The 18121-nt window shown below is 39.4% G+C and overlaps 1 pseudogene; it reads right to left on the bottom strand.

The window, feature by feature from the left end:
* The window catches only part of LOC112037291 (subtilisin-like protease SBT5.6), a 26500-nt pseudogene extending 8379 nt beyond the window's left edge, over window positions 1-18121 (bottom strand).

The following is an 18121-nucleotide window of genomic DNA, read 5'->3' as shown; positions in this document are numbered from 1 at the left end:
CTTTCACCCTTTCTTTTTCTCTAGAACTCTTTCAACCTCCCTTCCTTTATCCACCTCTCTTATTTATAGCACTCTGATTAGTGGGGTGTTATGATTGCTTTTGCATTAGTGTAATGAGAGGTCCAATATCAACACGTCTAAGTGGGTGGTTAGGTGGGAGTGGGTTGGGGTGAAGGTGGCTTTGGAACTTGGCTCCCACTTCATCAGATCATGCCTGGCAGCGATGCTTCTGGTATTGCCGAGCACGTGCATATGGATGTTTCGGACGTTATCCTTTCTTATATTGCCGGTAATGGTCTCCGAGCAAAACCTGAGTGAATAAACCTGAGGCCTACACTCGTGTGGGCTTAGGTTGGGATCCCGGTAAAGGGGGACGGGAACAATGGGCGCATGTTTGTGCTTGAACTCAAGGCCCAAATGGGCCTGGTCATCTCGGGGCTCGTACATTAGCCCCCTTTTGATTCATGTCAGGTACGCGGGCAGAATCAAGAAGCCCGGTGGGCACATTCACTCGAGAAGGTTAACAGGTGCAAGCCAGGGCAGTTTTAGAGACCCATTAATGCGCCATTAAAAGCCGTGTCATTTCGGCCCATTGGGTTCAGCTGTCATCATTACTTGACGGTTTCGTGAACCGAAGACGTGCGTGTGTTAGGTGGCGCTCACGTGAACTCCTCATTAATGAAGCCTCATTATTGTTGTTTAGGTGCTGTTTCCCTCTTCCTTTGTCCTCTATAAATAATTCACTTCCAAATCACTTCTTCATTTTTAACTCTCCACTCTCTGAATTTTCTCTCTGCCGAGCATTCATCTGCGCACCTATTCGCCTGCCCAGAGCCCCTCTTCCTTCCCTAGAGCCCAAAGTAAGTTCCCTACCTCTTGCTTTTACTTCAATATCTTTCTTCGTGTTTCCCCTTTGACTTTAGATTCTAGATGGGGTATGCTTAATTTTAAACACTTGCAGCATCCCTTAGCCACATTTAGGCAGAAATTTGATAATCCTAATGACGTGGAAGTGGCATATTGCCATTCGAGAAGGTTAACAGGTGCAAGCCAGGGCAGTTTCAGAGACCCATTAATGCGCCATTAAAGACGTGTCGTTTCGGCCATTGGGTTCAGCTGTCATCATTACCTGACGGTTCGTGAACCGAAGACATGCGTGTGTCAGTTGGCGCGCGTGAACTCCTCGTTAATGGAGCCTCATTATTGTTGTTTAGGTGCTGTTTCCCTCTTCCTTTGTCCCTATAAATAGTTCACTCCAAATCACTTCTCCATTTTTAAACTCTCCACAGTAGAATGGTCGGCAGCGATCTACGAATTTAGAGATGAACCGATTAAGGGCGGTTAGCATTTCGGTCAACACTTGTACTTCTTTCGGATTGCTCGGTGGCTTCAATCTTTTCACAACTTCTATTTGATCAGGGTTGACCTTTATTCCCCGCTTAGTGATTAGAAACACTAGGAATTTCCCGGCCCCCACACCAAACGCACACTTCTCGGCATTAAAACGTAACTTGTACTATCGGAGAACCTCAAAAACCCCCTAAAGGTCCTCCATGTGCCATGCTACCTCTTTGCTCTTCACCATAATGTCATCAATGTACACTTTAACTGTACACCTTATCTTGTCTCGGAACATTCTTGTCATCATTCGTTGGTACGTGGCCCTGGCATTCTTTAGTTCGAAAGACATCACTGTGTAATGATAATTGGCCTCCGAGGAGATGAATGCTGTCTTTTCCTAATCCTTAGGCGCCAGGGCAATCTGGTGATATCCTTGAAAGGCATCCAGAAAGCTTATCCTCGGGTGCCCATACGTGGCATCGACCAACTGATCAATCTTTGGTACGGGAAAAGGGTCTTTCAGGCATGCTCGGTTCAAGTCCATGAAGTCCACGCAAACCCTTCACTTGCCGTTCTTCTTCTTCACCACCATGGTGTTTGCCAACCAATCTGGGAAGAAAATTTCTCTTATCGCCCTAGCATCCTTCAACTTTTGGACCTCCGCTTTCACTGCCTCGGCGTGTTCCTAGGTTGACCTCCTTGGCTTCTGCTTCTTGGGAGGGAATGAGAGGTCAACTCTAAGTCTATGGAAAATAAACTCGGGATTCACCCCGGGCACTTCATATGGACTCCGTGCAAACACATCCACATTCTGTATTAGGAGTAACAACATTTCTACTTTTTTCTGTTCGTCCATGCCCTTACCTATATAAAAGCACTTGTCGGCATCTAGAAGTACCTTTGCCTTCATCATTTCCTCGGCACAAGCATTCCTTACTCTCCTCGATCACCCTGTAATTACTATAACAGGACCCCCTGTGGCGGGTCCTTCTGCTGGGCATGCTCCCCCTAATTGGCTATCTCCTTCCTCTGGTTAACTTTGGCGACTAAACATTGTCTAGCCGTCTGCTAGCTCCCTTTTACCACAGTAATACCATGTTCTGTAGGAAACTTCAATTTCACATGCAGGGTGGATGGGACGGCTCCCATTGCATGGATCCACGGTCTTCCTAGTATCGTAGTGTACGGGGAGAAAGAAGCCACTATTACAAACGTTACTATCACCTCCTTGCCTTCCATATTCATGGGCAGAGAGATTTACCCTTCAGGTATTACGATCTTGCCATCAAACCCGACCAATGGTGTATTGTACTTTGAGAGGTCCTCATCCTTCAATTCGAGCCCACAGAACAGATCTAGATACATCACGTCGGCCCTACTCCCCTGGTCTACCATCACTGTTTTTACTAAAAAGCCGCTTATCCGGGCAGTTACCACCAAAGCATCGTCGTGCGGTTGAACCGTCCCCTTTAAATCATTATCGCCGAAAGCGATGAGTTTGCGAGTAAGTTTCATCTTCTTATCTGCCGGTTGTGCGCCCGAGATTCCCTCCACAGGGACCACATTTAATACCCCTTTTTTCCCTACCGGGGTAAGGCTGCTCGGGGGAGCGTGGATGACCTCGATTATTTCGAGTGGGAGTGGGAGGGGGTTGCCTTTCTGTGCAGCACCCTACCCTGTTCCCTATCCCTCGAGTCCACCACAAACTCCTTTAAGTACCCAGCTTTGACCAACTGTCTAAGATGATCTCTCAATAGTTAGCACTGCTCAGTAGTGTGGCCCTTATCTTTATGGTAAGTGCAGTACAAGTTCTGATTCCTCCTGGAGGGTTCACCACCCATCTTGTTCGGCCATCTGAAGTATGGCTTGTGTTTAATCTTGTCTATGATCCTGTGCACTGGCTCCTTAAACGTCACATTTACCTCCCCTATAGGTGCTTCTGGCTTTTAGATCTTCAAGTCTCCTCGGATTCTTGGTTGAGAGCCACCCTGCCAAGGACAATTTGTCATCGACGCTTTGCCTTTGCTTTGCAGCCGGTCATCTTCCAGCTATTTATATTCTTCAATACGCCTCATCAGTTGCCTCATATCCTCGGGAGGCTTTTTGGTCAGCGACTCCCTCAACCCAGAATCCTCAGGTAATCCCATCCTGAAAATGCTCGCAGCGATTTTCTCGTTCCCCCCACCGATTTCGTTGTAAAGCTCCCAGTACCGGCTAGCATAACTACGAAGGGTTTCCCCTACCCTCTTCTTCATGGACAACAATGCGTCTGTTGGTTGTGGCACCCGGCTGCAGGTTACAAACCAGATCCTGAACTCCTGTATCAGCTCAGCAAAATTGTGGATCGAGCCTTTCCGTAGTCCATTAAACCATCTCAAAGCGATGGGACCAAGGCTCGAGGGAAAAATCTTGCACATTAATGCGTCATTATGGGTATGCAGAGACATCATCTAGATATAGTGACTGACATGCTCTATCGTGTTAGTTTTCCCGTCATAGGAGTTAAATGGAGTGCGCGTGAATCTGTCCGGCATTGGAGCCCTCTCGATGTCTGCCGAGAATGGAGACCGAGCAGCTCTACGTAGTGCGTGGCTCATCGTATCTATGGCTTCATTATGGGGCCGTTGCTCTTCTGGGGAATCTGAGCCTCGGTATGCGTACTCCCACGACTGCGAACAATCTTAGTGTCGGCGGGATTCCCACGAATGAGACCGTTCCCTTCGCCGATGAGATTCCCGAGAATAAGAGCGTTCTCAGCAGTTATGGGACCCAGATCGATTGGACCCTGTTTGATGATGACCTTTCCCGGTGTTGGATCTTCTTTCTCGATTGTCTCTGTCCCTTCTACGATGCCTGTTCTCTGCCTCCAACTCCAGGTCTCTCACCAGCCTACGCAACCGTTCAAGCTCTTTGTCTCTTTCATCGAATTGCCTATGCCCCGAGGCATTCGAAATCGTTTGCTGCGTTTGGTACGACCCCTCCCCGAGGCTGGACTGCTCCTCTCATTCGCGATCGCTGTCTTCACGCCTCTTTTGCCTTCTTTCTTACCATGAGGATCCCCAAGAGGATCCTACCGAGCCACTTTCAGCGCCACTCCCAGAGCGTCTCCTAGACATCTACCTCCCCGGGATTGAGTCTTAGTAGAACTACGGCGTTGTAGGAGATTCCCACAGACAACGCTAATTATGCATACCTAAAATGAGACTGCTATCTGGGCCTCACTCAGGTCCACAACTTATTTGTTTGGTGGGTATGGATTTCCTACTATAGGTCGTTCCCAGCACAAAGACTCAATAAGATCACTTTTCTCTTTCTATGTTGCTACCTTTTTTTCTTTCACCCTCTCTTTTTCTCTCGAGACTCTTTCAACCTCCCTTCCCTTTATCCTACCTCTCTTATTTATAGCACTCTGATTAGTGGGGTGTTATGATTGCTTTTGCAGTTAGTGTAATGAGAGGTCCAATATCAACCGTTGTAAGTGGGTGGTTAGGTGGGAGTGGGTTGGGGTGAAGGTGGCTTTGGAACTTGGCTCCCACTTCATCGATCATGCCTGGCAACGATGCTTCTGGGTATTGCCGAGCACGTGCATAATGGATGTTCGGACGTTATCCTTCTTATATTGCCCGGTAATGGTCTCTCGAGCAAAACTTGAGTGATAAAACCTAGGCCTACACTCCGTGTGGGCTTAGGTTGGGATCCCAGGTAAAAGGGGACGGGAACAATGGGCTGCATTGTTTGTGCTTGAACTCAAGGCCCAAATGGGCCTGGTCATCTCGGGGTCGTACATGAACAATCTATTTTTAGTTTTCAAAAATTTACAAGTGTATTAAGTTAGTTCTTCTATAACCTTGTTATCATAATGGAATGCAATGTACTTAGGTTACGTTTGGATTTGGTTGAAAAACTTAGCGCGTTATTTGCATTTGCCCTTTTTTTTTTTTTTTTGGCACGAGTTTGAGAGACAAACCTCACTGTTACGGCTACTGTTCATGCACTGTTCATGAATAGTAGCTGTAATGTTTGGCTTTTTCCACCATTTTCAGCACATTAGTGGGTTTTGTGCACTGTTCACGAGACCCACAAACTTCACTTTTCAGCAATTTTTTCATTAAAAATGGATTTTATGGTACTATTCATTCATTTAAAAATTATTTTGCTACAATGTTTTTCAGTTTTTAGTTTTCAACTGTATCCAAACGGATCCTTAGATTTTGTCAAATTCTTTCATGTTTTGTCACCAATTATAATAGCATGACAATGAGGATTGAGATCTCGGCCTTGCATCTAATGCAATAACTCTCAATGACTAAGATTGAGAGTTAAAAAAGTAACTTTTAATTTCAACCATTAAATAAAAAAAAGTAAGAAAAAGTAAAAAAGTAAAAATTGTAAAAAAATATTTATGAGTGGGGAGGGGGTAATTGCACCAGGTGCAATACTTAATCTTGATCTAGAAAATAAAATGACTTAGTACTGACTTTTCAAAGTTTAATTATGAACTAAAATAGCGTGTCAATGATATATTTTTTTGCTAGAAATTTTCATATCTTACATTTGTCCTGATCTTAATTCTCATGCCATTTCCAAGCACAACAGGAGAGACAAACTCACGGTCAACACTACTAGCACCAACAGTGATAACCATGGAGCCGGGTAGGATAAAGTTGAAGGTTCTGGGCCAGAGTTGCCTACAAAACATGACACCACAATGTTTTTCTTCGTAGCATGGAGTGCTCCAATTGCAATACTATCCTCAATATAAGGAAGAGGATATTCAGTCCCAATTGAAATGCTTAATACATCAACACCATCAGCTATGGCATCATCAATGGCTGCCAACTTGTCTGCGTCAGAGCATGTGCTCTTCTCACCTGGTTTCGGCCAGCATACTTTGTATATGGCAAGGCGGACGAGTGGTGCTCTAGCAGAGGCAGTGCCAAGAGCAAAGCTGCCGATGGCTGAGATGTTAGCTAGGGACCCTTCGACCTCCAATTATTGAGGCAGTGTGTGTTCCATGGCCGTCTTTGTCACGGGGTGATCGATAATCCTCACTTCTGTTTAAAGGGCCATAGAATTTCTTGCAACCCTTAAGGTAATATCGAGCACTAATGAGCTTTCTGAGAAAATGTCAAATGAATTATAGTCAGTTTTATAAATAGAATACATGAAGTTAGTATTAATCTTAAATAAATTTAGATGATGACAATGAATAGAGTTACAAATTTTAAAATAATCTAAACTCTAAGGTCTTGACTCACTCAAAGTAATACATTTTACTGTATTTCATAATATTAATTCCCTTGAAGTAATAACATTCTCAATAGCTTTCAAAAAAAAAAATAACATTCTCAATAAATGTATAGTGTGTAACATATATAACATTGAATTTTGCCTTGAAATTTATTAATTTTAATTTGAAACATGACATTGATCCATTTCATTCGGAGAAAATCATTTTTGAGTTAGTTGAGGTCTTGTTCGTGGTTATTTTCAAAGTATAGAAGGTAGTTAACTAATGAAAGAAAAGCAAGCTTCACTCAAGATTATAAGTAACATACTTTACCATTTAATTGCATAATGAGTAATGAGTAATGACTTTCAACATAAAGAGGAAAGAAAACCAAGATTGCATAACATTTTCTAAAGCTTCTTACTCTTAATGTGCTTCAAAGCGATACCCTCCTTTATGGGGTTCCCTAGGTTATGGATGCATAGTGCAAACTATAGTATATAGCTAAGAAAAATATGATTCAACCAATAAGTTAGTTTTACTTATATTTATATGTATCACTTCTCATAGTCATAAAAGAGGAAAGACATGTTTGTCCATGAAAGAAAATTCAAAGCCTATTGCTTCCCAATTAATGGCTTTAATGCTAAAGATGCCCATGCATAAACATTATCGTATAACACCCAAAAAAGCAAAATCCTCAACACAGGTTGTCTAAATAAAAAAAAAGTTATAAATAGGTAGATATATAATTCCAAAGTAAGATAATAATAAAATAAAAATAAAAAGGAAAAAACACACAAACAAGCAGGGCCATATCAAGAAGAAATCAAATTAACCTGCATGCTCCTAACCTTTTAAAGAAGAACTCACTCACCTATTACGATGGGATGAGCTAAAGGCAACTCCGGTTTGGCATATTCTCTTCCATGATTTTGGGATAGGCCCCATCCCTTCATCGCTGAAGCTCTTTAATTGTGGCCACACACCTGATCAAAACTATACACATCAAAAGCTATTATATTTCTATTGCCCACATCCACATGTGGTTATATATCATACACACATATGGGTTACTAAACTAGCAGGATGGTAGTGTTAGTATAAATATTAGTTTGAATCGAAATTGGTATACGACTGCGAACAATCTTAGTGTCGGCGGGATTCCCACGAATGAGACCGTTCCCTTCGCCGATGAGATTCCCGAGAATAAGAGCGTTCTCAGCAGTTATAGGACCCAGATCGATTGGACCCTGTTTGATGATGACCTTTCCCGGTGTTGGATCTTCTTTCTCGGTTGTCTCTGTCCCTTCTACGATGCCTGTTCTCTGCCTCCAACTCCAGGTCTCTCACCAGCCTACGCAACCATTCAAGCTCTTTGTCTCTTTCATCGAATTGCCTATGCCCCGAGGCATTCGAAATCGTTTGCTGCGTTTGGTACGACCCCTCCCCGAGGCTGGACTGCTCCTCTCATTCGCGATCGCTGTCTTCACGCCTCTTTTGCCTTCTTTCTTACCATGAGGATCCCCAAGAGGATCCTACCGAGCCACTTTCAGCGTCACTCCCAGAGCGTCTCCTAGACATCTACCTCCCCGGGATTGAGTCTTAGTAGAACTACGGTGTTGTAGGAGATTCCCACAGACAACAGTAATTGTGCATACCTAAAATGAGACTGCTATCTGGGCCTCACTCAGGTCCACAACTTATTTGTTTGGTAGGTATGGATTTCCTACTATAGGTCGTTCCTGGCACAAAGACTCAATAAGATCACTTTTCTCTTTCTATGTTGCTACCTTTTTTTCTTTCACCCTCTCTTTTTCTCCCGAGACTCTTTCAACCTCCCTTCCCTTTATCCTACCTCTCTTATTTATAGCACTCTGATTAGTGGGGTGTTATGATTGCTTTTGCAGTTAGTGTAATGAGAGGTCCAATATCAACAGTCGTAAGTGGGTGGTTAGGTGGGAGTGGGTTGGGGTGAAGGTGGCTTTGGAACTTGGCTCCCACTTCATCGATCATGCCTGGCAGCGATGCTTCTGGGTATTGCCGAGCACGTGCATAATGGATGTTTGGACGTTATCCTTCTTATATTGTCCGGTAATGGTCTCTCGAGCAAAACCTGAGTGATAAAACCTGGGCCTACACTCCGTGTGGGCTTAGGTTGGGATCCCAGGTAAAAAGGGACGGGAACAATGGGCTGCATTGTTTGTGCTTGAACTCAAGGCCCAAATGGGCCTAGTCATCTCGGGGCCGTACATGAACAATCCATTTTTAGTTTTCAAAAATTTACAAGTGTATTAAGTTAGTTCTTCTATAACCTTGTTATCATAATGGAATGCAATGTACTTAGGTTACGTTTGGATTTGGTTGAAAAACTCAGCGCGTTATTTGCATTTGCCCTTTTTTTTTGGCACGAGTTTGAGAGACAAACCTCACTGTTACGGCTACTGTTCATGCACTGTTCATGAATATTAGCTGTAATGTTTGGCTTTTTCCACCATTTTCAGCACATTAGTGGGTTCTGTGCACTGTTCACGAGACCCACAAACTTCACTTTTCAGCAATTTTTTCATTAAAAATGGATTTTATGGTACTATTCATTCATTTAAAAATTATTTTGCTACAATGTTTTTCAGTTTTCAGTTTTCAACTGTATCCAAACGGATCCTTAGATTTTGTCAAATTCTTTCATGTTTTGTCACCAATTATAATAGCATGACAATGAGATTGAGATCACGGCCTTGCATCTAATGCAATAACTCTCAATGACTAAGATTGAGAGTTAAAAAAGTAACTTTTAATTTCAACCATTAAATAAAAAAAAAGTAAGAAAAATTAAAAAAAGTAAAAATTGTAAAAAAATATTTATGAGTGGGGAGGGGGTAATTGCACCAGGTGCAATACTTAATCTTGATCTAGAAAATAAAATGACTTAGTACTGACTTTTCAAAGTTTAATTATGAACTAAAATAGCGTGTCAATGATATATTTTTTTGCTAGAAATTTTCATATCTTACATTTGTCCTGATCTTAATTCTCATGCCATTTCCAAGCACAACAGGAGAGACAAACTCACGGTCAACACTACTAGCACCAACAGTGATAACCATGGAGCCGGGTAGGATAAAGTTGAAGGTTCTGGGCCAGAGTTGCCTACAAAACATGACACCACAATGTTTTTCTTCGTAGCATGGAGTGCTCCAATTGCAATACTATCCTCAATATAAGGAAGAGGATATTCAGTCCCAATTGAAATGCTTAATACATCAACACCATCAGCTATGGCATCATCAATGGCTGCCAACTTGTCTGCGTCAGAGCATGTGCTCTTCTCACCTGGTTTCGGGCAGCATACTTTGTATATGGCAAGGCGGACGAGTGGTGCTCTAGCAGAGGCAGTGCCAAGAGCAAAGCTGCCGATGGCTGAGATGTTAGCTAGGGACCCTTCGACCTCCAATTATTGAGGCAGTGTGTGTTCCATGGCCGTCTTTGTCACGGGGTGATCGATAATCCTCACTTCTGTTTAAAGGGCCATAGAATTTCTTGCAACCCTTAAGGTAATATCGAGCACTAATGAGCTTTCTGAGAAAATGTCAAATGAATTATAGTCAGTTTTATAAATAGAATACATGAAGTTAGTATTAATCTTAAATAAATTTAGATGATGACAATGAATAGAGTTACAAATTTTAAAATAATTTTTTTTTTTTTTTTGGCACGAGTTTGAGAGACAAACCTCACTGTTACGGCTACTGTTCATGCACTGTTCATGAATAGTAGCTGTAATGTTTGGCTTTTTCCACCATTTTCAGCACATTAGTGGGTTTTGTGCACTGTTCACGAGACCCACAAACTTCACTTTTCAGCAATTTTTTCATTAAAAATGGATTTTATGGTACTATTCATTCATTTAAAAATTATTTTGCTACAATGTTTTTCAGTTTTTAGTTTTCAACTGTATCCAAACGGATCCTTAGATTTTGTCAAATTCTTTCATGTTTTGTCACCAATTATAATAGCATGACAATGAGGATTGAGATCTCGGCCTTGCATCTAATGCAATAACTCTCAATGACTAAGATTGAGAGTTAAAAAAGTAACTTTTAATTTCAACCATTAAATAAAAAAAAGTAAGAAAAAGTAAAAAAGTAAAAATTGTAAAAAAATATTTATGAGTGGGGAGGGGGTAATTGCACCAGGTGCAATACTTAATCTTGATCTAGAAAATAAAATGACTTAGTACTGACTTTTCAAAGTTTAATTATGAACTAAAATAGCGTGTCAATGATATATTTTTTTGCTAGAAATTTTCATATCTTACATTTGTCCTGATCTTAATTCTCATGCCATTTCCAAGCACAACAGGAGAGACAAACTCACGGTCAACACTACTAGCACCAACAGTGATAACCATGGAGCCGGGTAGGATAAAGTTGAAGGTTCTGGGCCAGAGTTGCCTACAAAACATGACACCACAATGTTTTTCTTCGTAGCATGGAGTGCTCCAATTGCAATACTATCCTCAATATAAGGAAGAGGATATTCAGTCCCAATTGAAATGCTTAATACATCAACACCATCAGCTATGGCATCATCAATGGCTGCCAACTTGTCTGCGTCAGAGCATGTGCTCTTCTCACCTGGTTTCGGCCAGCATACTTTGTATATGGCAAGGCGGACGAGTGGTGCTCTAGCAGAGGCAGTGCCAAGAGCAAAGCTGCCGATGGCTGAGATGTTAGCTAGGGACCCTTCGACCTCCAATTATTGAGGCAGTGTGTGTTCCATGGCCGTCTTTGTCACGGGGTGATCGATAATCCTCACTTCTGTTTAAAGGGCCATAGAATTTCTTGCAACCCTTAAGGTAATATCGAGCACTAATGAGCTTTCTGAGAAAATGTCAAATGAATTATAGTCAGTTTTATAAATAGAATACATGAAGTTAGTATTAATCTTAAATAAATTTAGATGATGACAATGAATAGAGTTACAAATTTTAAAATAATCTAAACTCTAAGGTCTTGACTCACTCAAAGTAATACATTTTACTGTATTTCATAATATTAATTCCCTTGAAGTAATAACATTCTCAATAGCTTTCAAAAAAAAAATAACATTCTCAATAAATGTGTAGTGTGTAACATATATAACATTGAATTTTGCCTTGAAATTTATTAATTTTAATTTGAAACATGACATTGATCCATTTCATTCGGAGAAAATCATTTTTGAGTTAGTTGAGGTCTTGTTCGTGGTTATTTTCAAAGTATAGAAGGTAGTTAACTAATGAAAGAAAAGCAAGCTTCACTCAAGATTATAAGTAACATACTTTACCATTTAATTGCATAATGAGTAATGAGTAATGACTTTCAACATAAAGAGGAAAGAAAACCAAGATTGCATAACATTTTCTAAAGCTTCTTACTCTTAATGTGCTTCAAAGCGATACCCTCCTTTATGGGGTTCCCTAGGTTATGGATGCATAGTGCAAACTATAGTATATAGCTAAGAAAAATATGATTCAACCAATAAGTTAGTTTTACTTATATTTATATGTATCACTTCTCATAGTCATAAAAGAGGAAAGACATGTTTGTCCATGAAAGAAAATTCAAAGCCTATTGCTTCCCAATTAATGGCTTTAATGCTAAAGATGCCCATGCATAAACATTATCGTATAACACCCAAAAAAGCAAAATCCTCAACACAGGTTGTCTAAATAAAAAAAAGTTATAAATAGGTAGATATATAATTCCAAAGTAAGATAATAATAAAATAAAAAAAATAAAAAGGAAAAAACACACAAACAAGCAGGGTCATATCAAGAAGAAATCAAATTAACCTGCATGCTCCTAACCTTTTAAAGAAGAACTCACTCACCTATTACGATGGGATGAGCTAAAGGCAACTCCGGTTTGGCATATTCTCTTCCATGATTTTGGGATAGGCCCCATCCCTTCATCGCTGAAGCTCTTTAATTGTGGCCACACACCTGATCAAAACTATACACATCAAAAGCTATTATATTTCTATTGCCCACATCCACATGTGGTTATATATCATACACACATATGGGTTACTAAACTAGCAGGATGGTAGTGTTAGTATAAATATTAGTTTGAATCGAAATTGGTACGTACTAGTATCCAATAGCCCCACTATAACATCTTTGCCATATCTAGCTTTGGACAATAAAGTCTCCTCTCCAGGAATCCTTTATTGGTTTTGTCTCTCCCTGTTCTAAGCCTAAAAACTCCCATGACCTTGTAGCGTGCAAAGAATACTTTCTTGGGTTGCTTTGATATACCGATACTTCTTCCTTCAATTCTGTTCAAAACCATTGTTTCAATATTAGATATAAATAAAAAAAACAGAGATTAACGATTGGAAACAAACCCATGTGATGTTTTTGCTTATTACTAGATAGTTTGGAGGCTTCTTCAGGTGCGAGCACCGCCGCGAAGCCATTGATGCTTTGCTTGTAACTGTAAATAAGCGAGGCTCTAGCTTCTACCTCATTATTTTTTACACAGAGCAAATATGAATGATGGATATCTTCTATCTCTTTCAATGTTTTTTCTACACTGTGCTCTCCAAAGTACCTTATGTAAACCTGTGGTGGCCAAAAATACATGGTGTAAAAAAAAAAAAAACCATTTGGTAGAATAATGAATCTTGAAAAACAAACAAAACAAAAAGATTTGTTAAATAAATAAATAAATCCAACCTGTTGTTTCAGTTTTACACGAGGCTAAGAGAGGTAGGAGAAGGAGAGGATGAATATAATGGGGATTCTCTTCATTGTTGCTAATTAAAATGCTAATAATATGGGGGTAGTATAGTATGTTAAATTCATAAAAAGTACTTATATAATATGTTTAGGGAGTCTTATCCTTTTAAAGATCAAAGTATTCTCTCCAAAATGAATTTTTCCCACTTTTAGAAATAGTAGTAGAGTAGGGAGACGTTGATATTTGATTTTTGATATCTGATTAATACTGTAGACGATGCATATAAGCTTCCCTACCAGAGAACTATTAATATCCTGACCCTTTTGGTTTTCGCTGAATAATATCCTATCCGTTTACTTTTATCTTGAGAGGAGTCTGACTACAATGTACTGGGCCATGAACATTGGAAATTTGATTGACCAATAGAAGTCGTGCATTACGTGAATAATACTAGCAGCATGCTATAATTGGTGAGCAATATGTGTAAAGCCATTTATTTACTTACCAATAATATTTTACTAAATGCCAGTGCGGGTTTAGTTTGGTTGTAAGAGTTTTCATATCACTTCACATTATGTTTGATGGAAGCTGAGCAGTTCAAGCACTGGTGCTTCGACGGATGTATTGTGCCTACAATGATATAACCCCATGAAGACCCTTGTGGTACATGTATGTGGTATTACACAGTAGCGTTATATGGCGTGGATTCGATGAGTTAACAATAAAGACACATTCCGTTGCCGGCTGAAAGAAGAAGAACTCCAAAGATATCTAAAAAAAAAATATGCTGTTGATTATTGTTAAAGATATATATTAGATATATTAGCCCAATGTAATATGCCCAAGCCCATTCCTGCTTGTACTAGTAGTCTAGGATTTAGTCACCTAAATATACTCATGTTAGAGTTTATTGTAACACAGGTTATTATACTACACTCTTATACAATAAAGATATAGCTCTTAAGGGATTTCTCCGTGGATGTAGGCTAACAAGGCTGAACCACGTAACCCTCGTGTTCTTAATGTTCCTATTCTATGCTTCTCCTTCCGCGTTCACTCACTCTAGCATATACAACATGGTATAACATATCGTGTTGCTAATAATATTGTTTGTTTAACATGGTATCAGAGCCAAACTCCGTTCTTGGCATCAAACAAAATCTCTAGCAAGCAAAGAAGATTCTTATGTGCACACCACCATCAGAAGTCACATATGCTTCTTTGCTGGATCTAGACTCCATGGCATCTCGTAGCCACCGTGGCTCAATGCTGTGTCCAAGATCCACAAACTCAAGCAAAGACGTGACTCAACTTCTCAGATCTGTGCAAATCCAAGCTTCACCTAATGAAACCAACACCATAGACGTGATCTACGACCTCCCGCGACCAAAACCCAGGAAATTGGAATCCAAAGACCGCCGCACGCGCCACCACGCGCTGACAAAGCCTTTGGTTGCTCCTCCCACGCGCCGCCGAAGTTCTCGGATTCCAGAAAAGACTATGGAACACGCGCTGCTCCTTCGGTCTCATAACCCTCTAATCTACGGAAACCGAGAAGCTCAGCAGCCGAAACAAAGACATGTGCCTACACGCGCCTCCAGGTTTTCTGGCATCTCATGCATGCGCTGGTGGACTACTCGCACGTGCCACACGCGCCGAAACTGCTGCCGATGTCATCCATGACGTCATTTGATGACGTCATCAAATAGCCACGTCAGCCCTAGACACGTTATCACTCCACGTCAGCAGCCACATAGCACGTCCACATCAGCCCTAGTCCACGTCATAGGATGACGTCAGCGGTTCTGCTACCCGATTCGTGACCCGACCCAGAAACCCGAAACCGACCCGGACCAGTATCCGTTGACTTTGACTCTAGACCAGTTGACTTTGACTTTTTGCGTTGACCTTTGACCAAAAGTCAAAATTTTCGAAAGGGACTATCTTGCTCAGTTTTTCGCATAGATTCTAATTTTGGACTCCGTTTCTTCATTTGAAACTCCAAAATTGGCCAATTGGCACATTCTTCATTGTGGTTTCTTCAAAGGCATTCTTCAAGGCATCTCCAAGTGATCTTCTCATGCTTATTCAACCTCAAGCCTTCATCAAGCTTCCGCCTTGAATTTAAGGGAGGGTGTTAGAGATATATATTAGACATATTAGCCCAATATAATAGGCCCGAGCCCATTCCTGCTTGTACTAGTAGTCTAGGGTTTAGTCGCCTATATATACTCATGTTGGGGTTCATTGTAACACAGGTTATTATACTACACTCTTATATAATAAAGATGTAGCCCTTAAAGGATTCCTCCATGGATGTAGGCTGACAAGGCTGAACCACGTAACCCTCGTGTTCTTGATGTTCCTATTCTATGCTTCCCCTTCCATGTTCACTCACTCTAGCATATACAACATGGTATAACACATCGCGTTGCTAATAATATTGTTTGTTTAACAATTATGGTCCTCTTTTGCTTCGGATGGGTAGATTACTCGCAAGAGTCCTTAAAGTGTCCTCCTTCAATTTAAGCTCCCCCACCCCTGTTTCTATAGGAAATCGTTTGGCTCGACCAAGAAGAAAAAGTCTAATGTCCTCCAAATCACAAGTTAAAATATATATCCAAAAAATAAATAAGAGAGGGGGATTCGAATCTTAGTTCTCCTCATAAGGGAGACTAGATAATATCAATGAGTTATAATAGTCTTGGCAACTATCTTCTAGTTAATTGACAAATTCATTTTTGAAATTATGATTTGAAAAATGTCCACTATTAAAATGAACAAATTCACTATTGAAATTTTCATGGGAAGGATCTTTCATCTCTTTTTTTAAAAAATAAAATTAATAAATAAATGAAGAAATTTAATTATGAAACTTCAATTGAAAATATCTACACATGCCTTCTAACGAACAAATTGTTAAGGTTTTAGTATTGGTCCATTCCATGACTTTTAATTGTAATGAAATTCAAGATTTTTTTTTTTGGATGTAGTTTTCATAAATCTTAGTGAAGCTACTCAAAGAAATGTTGTTTGAAGAAGCTCACTTGAGCAAATGCAAAGACTTGCTCAAGCTAATAAGTAAACATGCTTAAGCAAAACAATAAACTGTTCAAGAGTTCGCATGTCTCTTACTTGAGGCTTGCTTGAGCGAGGCCGCATGTCTTTCTTTTTTTCTTTTTTTTTTTTTGGCACGATTTTTTGAAAGAGTTTTGAGGCTACCACACTCAAATCCATCGTGAGAAAACTATATGCCTTTCTTTGCAAAGCATATTAAAAAACTATGTTTCTTTAGCCACTCTCGTCTTGTGATCCTAAAGAGAGTGTTGAGAAATTGAAACCACTAAGTTTAAATTTTTTTTTTTTCCAATGAGGTTCAATGCAACAAAAATTTCGAGTTGGTTTTTGGAGTGCCAGACATTATAGTTTGTGCGGACGAAGAGTTTATGGACGAAAATGCAGAATTCAATTTTTAGTGTATTAACTAGCTGCAATTTAGAGGAAAAAAAAAATGAAGAATTCAATTTTTAGTGTATTAACTAGCTGCAAAAATAAATAAATAAAAGCCTGGAAGGGAAAAATGAATAATTCAATTTTTTATTGTCATATGACTTGGACGTAACTGTTAATTTTAAGTAACAATCAATCATGTTAGGAGGTGTAATTTGCAAAGGTTGTTACAATTGAGATTCATAATTGCAAGTTTTCATAGTTAAAGAAAGCAAAAACCAAAAAGTACAATTTTGGGTGGTTTTCTGCAATTAATAAGACAAAAATTAATTTAGAATCCTGACTCCAATCATGATGACACTTTACAATCCCTTTGTCCCAAAACAAATGGAAGTTTACAAAATTGCAAGCGTATTAATGAAACAAAATATAGTATAATAATAATTTTTTTTTATTTTTTATTTTTATTTTTATGTTTGCATAGAAAAAGGTCAGTTCATTTTTTTTAAAAGGTCAATTCAAACTTAATATAAGAAGTTAAATGAATAAATAGTTACATTTTTAGAAACTCCAATACTTTTTAGGTCAACTTCGAAAGGAAAGTTCTTTGTCTATTTTAGGACGACAGAGAGATTGAACACAACCAGCATTCAAGTTGAAAATATACAGTAGGGTTAGGCAATTCTAGAAACCTTAGAGCTTGAGGCAGCTTGAATGGTTAGGATGGATTAAGATGGATTAATTTTATTTTATTTCAAGTATAAACCAAGCTTGATTTTATCACATAAGTAGATCAAATATTTAAGCTTTATTCATTTTAGGTGAAAACATCATTTTGGTCCTTATATTTTGGGGTCATAGTCAATTTAGTCCCTATATTTAGTAACAGTCAATTTGATCCCTAATATTTTCATCTTGCAGTCAATTTTGGTCTCTATCGTTAACATATTAACGGAATTGCTTATATGGCAAATGGTGTGCATTGTTGGCATACTTAAAGATAACGTGACTAATAAAATAATAATAAATTTTTTTAATAAACATTAAAAATTACAACGTTTCTGCATTTAAATTAACAAAATTTAAATAATTTTTTTTCTCAATTTAAAAAGATAGAAAAACAAAAATTTAGATCATTCCCAATTTTCCTTTCACTTTCTTTTCAACCAAACACAAAACTCAAAAACAAATTTGTACCAAATCTAACTATTCTTCTCTCTCAAACTCTTTATCTTACTATCTCTCTTTCTCACTTGCAAACCCAAAGTTCTTACTTTCTAATGACTCTAATCGACAACTGAACCCTAGCTTCAATCCTCCATGGCCGAAGCACAGATCGGCCTCCATAGCCAAAGTCCTTAAGCTCTTCTAGCAT

The sequence above is a fragment of the Quercus suber genome, unplaced genomic scaffold (genome assembly GCF_002906115.3).
Source record: "Quercus suber isolate HL8 unplaced genomic scaffold, Cork oak 2.0 scaffold_166, whole genome shotgun sequence".
Taxonomy (NCBI): domain Eukaryota; kingdom Viridiplantae; phylum Streptophyta; class Magnoliopsida; order Fagales; family Fagaceae; genus Quercus; species Quercus suber.
The sequence above is the reverse complement of the archived record's forward strand: the minus strand, read 5'-3'. Positions and strand labels throughout refer to the sequence as shown.